This window comes from Phyllobates terribilis, unplaced genomic scaffold, assembly GCF_046119375.1.
Source record: "Phyllobates terribilis strain yellow unplaced genomic scaffold, ASM4611937v1 Scaffold_1__5_contigs__length_1240528914, whole genome shotgun sequence".
Lineage (NCBI taxonomy): Eukaryota > Metazoa > Chordata > Amphibia > Anura > Dendrobatidae > Phyllobates > Phyllobates terribilis.
In genome coordinates this window covers 308359353-308367106 of record NW_027362761.1, presented here as the reverse complement: position 1 = coordinate 308367106, position 7754 = coordinate 308359353, and positions in this window count along the sequence as shown.

Here is a 7754-nt window from a genome sequence, read left to right as displayed (position 1 = left end):
ATCATTACTGTCTGTGAGTTATGCTCGAATACCATTTTGTAGAGGTTCAGTTATAAGACCTGACGGAGCCACTGAACGTTGAGTAAACCGCTTTGTGAAAATAGCCTGAAGGTGAAAAAACATGTAATAATGACAGAGGTGGTTGCTTGCAGTAGGCAGTCACACATGAGGACAGAGGTTTGATTTTTTTCGTATTGCAGATATAACTAGAGTAATGTTAATGGTGGTTCAGGCATTGGGCATTTTAATGAAAATGATCGTTGAAGGTGTATACTTTTGCCATTATAGGACAATAGTCACATGTTCAGGCCTTCTAATAGTGTAAGGCATTGATGTCTGTACTAATATATTTTAGCACAGCTTGGAAGATCAAGAGATATTTTCTTGGTAGTTGATCTTCCAACTGTTTTGCACATAGAATATGCAATGCAACTATTGTGAATGGTATTGCCATTACATGGATGCAGAATTTCTGACAAGAATGTATGCATTATAGATATACGTAGACCAGTGTTTTTTTGTTCTTGTATTCTAATGTCTGAATACTCATAATTTACGTCTTTTACACTGTCTATATTTCTTACGTGAAATGTATGCATTATAGCTAACCCACTGTATGTAGGTATCACTGCCCTGACATAACAGAAAAGTGATTCCCCACTTGTAATGTCCTTTTATCCCATGTGTCTATAGAATAAAATTGTTAAGAGTCAACAGGAGGCCTGCATTTTTATTTATGCTGAACATAAGAATGGAACTGAGCAATGCAGAATGATGGTTTTATCTCTAACCACATTAAAAGGGTTGCAATGTATCTCTTGCTAGGTTTTACAGCAAAAAATATATAAATTAATAAATAAATATCTTAGACTTTATGGGTCCAGTTTAATTACTTTGAAAATCCATGTCAGAATGACTGTATAATAGTTTGTGAAAGCTTACCTTGATCTCAGATGACCTGGTCGGATTAACAGCTCCTCAGGGTCTGTCCTGCTGCTGTCACACTGCTCAGTACAAGCTGCATCTGTTGGGCTAGGTTGGCAGTGACTGCATTCACTTAGATTCATGAGCTCTTTCACTCTTTAGCTGTACTCCTAAAAAAACTTTTTTCAATATTAAGATTTTATAGCCATTCTGACATGAATTTTCAAGGTAAGTACATAAGTCTCATCAGATCTAAGAGATCTATTTAATAATGTATACAGTTTATATTGTACAATCTGGTGGCAAATCCACTTTAAATATATAAAAAGATCTTCAAACACTCATTCAACCATCATCAGGATAACTGCTCTGATAATAAGAGAAATTAATTTTACAATTAGCTTTGCTTGTTAGTAGAGTACAAAATATCATGTAACTCAATTACAAGATAGGTAATACAAAGTATTAGAGATGATCAAATTGATTAAATTTGCCTTCAATTTTACAAAAACTTCAGATTCTGCTGAATTTTTTTTTGTGATTTCTATTGTGATACTGAGGTCACCATAGTATATAGCACTGTGTAATTACAATTGCTTATTTTGCCTTTCTACCCAGTTAATTATTCTCTTTTCTCTGCTCTGTGTAGAAACAGGACTTATTTTGTCCCTGCATTTATCATCCCCCTCTTAAACACTTGACCCAACTGCTCTGCTACTCCCTCCTGCCATAGACTTTTGCAGTGACTCGTGATTTATGCAGAGAAAATTGATCTCCTGTTTCTACATAGAGCTAAGAAGGATTCAGCTAGTCAGTTTTTAATCACTTGATGTCGTAGATCTAATGGAAAACAGAAGAATTAGCTGGGTAGAAAGGCAAAATGAGCAATTGTAAGTACACAGTGCTATATCATATGATGATTGCAATATATTAAGAGGATAAAAACTTTGATGGGAGGAGTTCTTCTTTCAAGGGGTTATGCCACAAGCAACATTTAATTTGTTGAGTAGGTGACATGTATATAATCTTTGAGCGTCTGACTTTAAGACATCCACCAATCAAAAAAATATTGATCCAAATGTCCTGTGCGAATATGCCGGTAGTGTGCATGCATGACCCCTACAGCCAGGGTCGGACTAGCCCACTGGAGGACCGGAGGATTCTCCGGGGGGTCCATGCACGGTCATCTACTGGCACAGTGAACATAAGTCACGTATGCCAGTGATGCGCATACCGACTTCTCTCCCTTGTTGTCAAACTGGCATAAAAAGCCATCAGAGCACAACAGCGCTCTGTTACTTACAAATAGTGAGCCGCAGTCTGCCGCAGGCAAAGTCATCAGTGACACGCACACTGCTCTCCCGGGTTGTCTAACTCTGAGAGAAGCCACGAGCAGGACTTCCTCCCACCAGTGTCTACGTCACTACTCCTCGCGGCTCCTCCGAAAGTTAGAGAACCGGGGCGAGCTGTGCGCGCATCACTGATAATGCTGATGACACACTCGCCTGCTGCAGATTGTGGCTCACTATTTGAAAGTAACAGAGCGCTGTTGCGCTGTGAGGGCATTTTATCTCACCGCTCTTCCCTGCTTTGAACAAGCAGGGAGAGCGGTGCAGCTCTTGATAAAGCTAACATTGATTGGCTGTGCTGCGGCCAATCAGTATAATGTACCACCAACAATTGTGCATGATAGATTTCTCAATATTTATCCACAATGGGATGCACCTGGATTAGTAATGAAGGGACAAATCGCCAAAAATCATACGTATACAGACCCAGAAAAAAGACTATAAAAAAAGTCCTCACAATGCATATCATAAAATCTGAAAGCTTTATTGATACATAATTACAAAAAATTATTAATATATCTTAAGTGACAAATGTGTGGGCATATGGAAATGGAGCCTATGTGCAGATGCCAAAAGGACATGCGAATCACCCAGACAGAAGCCAAAAAAAAGTATAGCCATACAGTGGACCCTATAACTGTTATATCCCAATACTGATGTTGTTTCTAACTAATATCTATAGATAACAATGTACCCATGACCACATCATTGCTATATACAACCATATACAGTTATATGAAAAAGTTTGGGCACCCCTATTAATCTTAAGCTTAATGTTTTCTTAAAATTGGTGTTTTTGCAACAGCTATTTCAGTTTGATATATGTAATAACTGTTGGACACAGTAATGTTTCTGCCTTGAAATGAGTTTTATTGTACTAACAGAAAATGTACAATTTGCATTCAAACAAAATTTGACAGGTGCATAAGTATGGGCACCCTTTTCATTTTCTTGTTTTAAATACTCCTACCTACTTTTTACTGACTTACTAAAGCAGTTTTTTTGGTTGTGTAACCTCATTGTGCTTTGAACTTCATAGCCAGGTGTATGCAATCATGAGAAAAGCTACTTAAAGTGGCCACTTGCGAGTTGTTCTCCTGTTTGAATCTCCTCTGAAGAGTGGCATCATGGGCTCCTCAAAACAACTGTTAAATGATCTGAAAACAAAGATTATTCAACATAGTTGTTCAGGGGAAGGATACAAAAAGCTGTCTCAGAGATTTAACCTGTCAGTTTCCACTGTGAGGAACATAGTAAGGAAATGGAAGAACACAGGGACAGTTCTTGTTAAGGCCAGAAGTGGCAGGCCAAGAAAAACATCAGAAAGGCAGAGAAGAAGAATGGTGAGATCAGTCAAGGACAATCCTCAGACCACCTCCAGAGAGCTGCAGCATCAACTTGCTGCAGATGGTGTCACTGTGCATCGGTCAACTATACAACACACTTTGCACAAGGAGAAGCTGTATGGGAGAGTGATGCGAAAGAAGCCGTTTCTGCAAGCACGCCACAAACAGAGTCGGCTGAGGTATGCAAAAGCACATTTGGAGAAGCCAATTTCTTTTTGGAAGAAGGTCCTGTGGATTGATGAAACCAAGATTGAGTTGGTTGGTCATACAAAAAGGCGTTATGCATGGCGTCAAAAAAACACAGCATTCCAAGAAAAACACTTGCTACCCACAGTAAAATTTGGTGGAGGTTCCATCATGCTTTGGGGCTGTGTGGCCAATGCCGGCATCGGGAATCTTGTTAAAGTTGAGGGACGCATGAATTCCACTCAGTATCAGCAGATTCTTGACAATAATGTTCAAGAATCAGTGATAAAGTTGAAGTTACGCAGGGGATGGATCTTTCAGCAAGACAATGATCCAAAACACCGCTCCAAATCTACTTAGGCATTCATGCAGAGGAACAATTACAATGTTCTGGAATGGCCATCCCAGTCCCCAGACCTGAATATCATTGAACATCTGTGGGATCATTTGAAGAGGGCTGTCCATGCTCGGCGACCATCAAACTTAACTGAACTGGAATTGTTTTGTAAAGAGGAATGGTCAAAAATACCTTCATCCAGGATCCAGGAACTCATTGAAAGCTACAGGAAGCGACTAGAGGCTGTTATTTTTGCAAAAGGAGGATCTACTAAATATTAATGTCACTTTTCTGGTGAGGTGCACCTGTCAAATTTTGTTTGAATGCAGATTGCACATTTTCTGTTAGTACAATAAACCTCATTTCAAGGCAGAAACATTACTGTGTCCAACAGTTATTACATATATCAAACTGAAATAGCTGGTGCAAAAACACCAATTTTAAGAAAACATTAAGCTTAAGATTAATAGGGGTGCCCAAACTTTTACATATAACTGTATATATACCTTTAAATAGGAGGATTGGGTGTAGTTGGTGTGCTGGGTGGGCTCATGTCCACCCCAACGCTCGTTTTGGTGAGCCTTCGTCAGGGGGGTGGTGCAATACTGTGCAATCAACCTTTTTAAATGAAGAGTCACCAATCGAAAACCTGTAGGACCTTAATGATGCATGCCGAGTCATGGCAATCTGGGCGGCCCACGGCTTCGGCATCACGTGAGTCCCATGGAACCACGTGACTCCCATAGGTCCTCACAGAAAGACGCAGAAAGCCGGGAAGCGCACAGAGGACATGCTGCGCATGCGAACCGGTCTCCAGGGACGCCACAGGAGAACATGATAGATTGAACAAGTATAACCTGGTATGGACAACCACAGTAATCACATAAATTAAGTGGATCAATGTGCACTCAAGCCTAGAGCAGCAGCAAAGATAAATACCCATACTTATAATGATTTTTACCAATTAGTTGCTGCATACCTTGCTGGAGCACATATATCTACCACAATTAATTATATCATAGTCATTAAGTTTATAAAAAATATATATAATCAACTATGGATCATATATCAATACAGGTACATAAACTTATATAACAGTATTAGATCTATAAATCATTACATATGTTAGATCTGATTGGCATATACCAAATAAACGATATATTCAGCAAGTGCATTTTCAACAACAATCATATAAGACGGAGCAAATATAAAAGATGACTTCTGGAAAGTATGATCCATAGTCTTCCATCATCAGGATAAAATGCTGGTTTAATCCGTCCCATGAATTGATTAGTAGATGATATGGCGATGATTATGCAAATATCTAAAATAAATATGATAAAACCACCTAAAAAAAGCAACAACTGGACATGTGGTCACAGAACAGGCACTTAAATAAATGGCACAAAACTAAGGTTTTCATTTAATCCACTAGGATGGACTGTGTTCAACTTCCAAATCCATCTGGACTCAAGCTTAGCTAGACGTTGACTTGTCTTACCGTCTCTGATACTGACTTGCAATTGGTCAATACCGCTTACTTTACATTTAGTACTGTCGCAATTGTGAAATGGCGGGGTATGGTCCTGAGTGTGGATGCATCCGAGTGGTCGATGGCGGCCTCAATACCTAATACATGCTCCCTGATTCTCACTTTTAAACCGACATATATCAGGTCACATGAGCATGTTGCAAAATATATGACATGTGATGTGTCTACGGATGTTATACGTTTTATATCTGGAATTATAGAAGATGTTGGCACGTTCCAAATTCGGACATGCAACACACCGACCACATGGCACGCATCCAGGCCCAGGACCACTGCCGTCCAAGAATGTAGTGGTTAATTCACCTCGATCATGACTACGCACCAAGTGATCTCGTAAGTTTTTCGATCTCCTAATGGTAACACTCGGCACCTCTGGTATAAATTTTGAAATCATAGGATCGGTTTGGAGGATTGGCCAGGCTCTCATCAAACATTCTCTCATCCGAGAGAACTGGGCATGGTAATCTGTAATGAATCTTACTTTATCCTTATCCATCCTCTTTTTGTAAAGTAAGTCATGACGTGTAGAGTACTTAGCATGATGATAAGCTCTTTTTATCGCCCGTTTGCCATACCCTCTCTCATAAAAGCGCATCTTAAGATCCTCTGCTTGTTTCTCGAAATCAGAATTGTCCGAACAAATTCTCCTTAACCGGAGAAATTGATCTACTGGTACCGACTGTACCATATGCGGCCAATCAGTGTTAGCTTTATTTGTGTCCGCCTCTCCCCGGCTGGACAGCACAACTCAGATAATGAGCTGTGCTGTCATTCATTATGCACGCGCTCCCAAAAATATAAGCAGCGGAGGGAGATAGATTACTCCCTGCTACAGCTGCAATGATTGAAGGAGGCCCCCCTGCCAGCCTAAAAATGTGTAAGTGCAAATGGCCTTTAGTCAGGGGTGATAGAGGGGGAGGGGACAAAGTTACTTAAGGATGAGTGAAGGCCCCACTCCCTCATCTCTCCTTTCACCCCTGACTGACTGCACCCACTCCCCCTTATCACCTTGACTGAGCTCCTTCCCCCTATATCATCCCTGATTGCACTCCCTCTCCCGTATCACCCCTGACTGAGCCCCTTCCACCCCTTTATCACGCCTGACTGCACTCCCTCCCCCGTATCACCCCTGACTGAGCCCCTTCCACCCCTTTATCACTCCTGACTGCACCCCCTCCCCTGTATCACCCCTGACTAAACCCCCTACCCCATTATTACCCCTGACTGAACCCCTTCCCCTGTATCACCCCTGACTGATTAAAAGTTTTCTTCCCCCACAAAATGAGGCCCTTCATAAAAAGTTATGGCCTTATAGGTGGCAGAGAGATTTCTGTAAAAAGTGTATGGGGGGTTGTGAGGTCAAGCTCTTTTCATATCACTACAATGTCATACATAAGTGATTTAGGGCACCCACCACTATTAGTGGGTGCATTCACATGATTTATTTGCTGCAGAATTTCTACAATGGAAATCCCACAGCAAATTAAAAAACGGTAATAGCCACACAGATACCGTGTAGATATTGCTGTGTTTACTACTGGTGCACTTTTACCATTGACTCATCCTTTGAATTGCAAAGGATGAAATTGGTGAATATCCGCAGCACATATTGACACATTATTCATGTCAAGTCTGTAGTGCCAGTTAATTCACACTGTGGATTTTTTCAGCGTATGGATGAGATGTCATAAAATTTCATCCACTGTGCTGGTGCTATAAAACATTAGTTTAATGGTTAATACTAGTGTTGAGCGAGCACTAAAATGCTCGGGTGCTCAAAGCTGGGGCCGAGCTCACCGTGATACTCCGGGTGCTCGACCCGAGCAACGAGCCCAATGTTAGTTTATGGGAGACCCGAGCATTTTTGCGGCGGCACCCCCGGCAGTCTGTAGAAAGCCTAAAAAGTGCCCAAAACGATAGTGACAGTGCTCAAATGACATGGGGACAGCATGGGAATCGCCCCAGGAAGCATTTTTGACCCCCAGGTCACTGCTGTCAACAACGTGGTAAGAGTTATTAAGCCACTTTTACGGGCTCACAATAAAACGTTCAAAAACGAA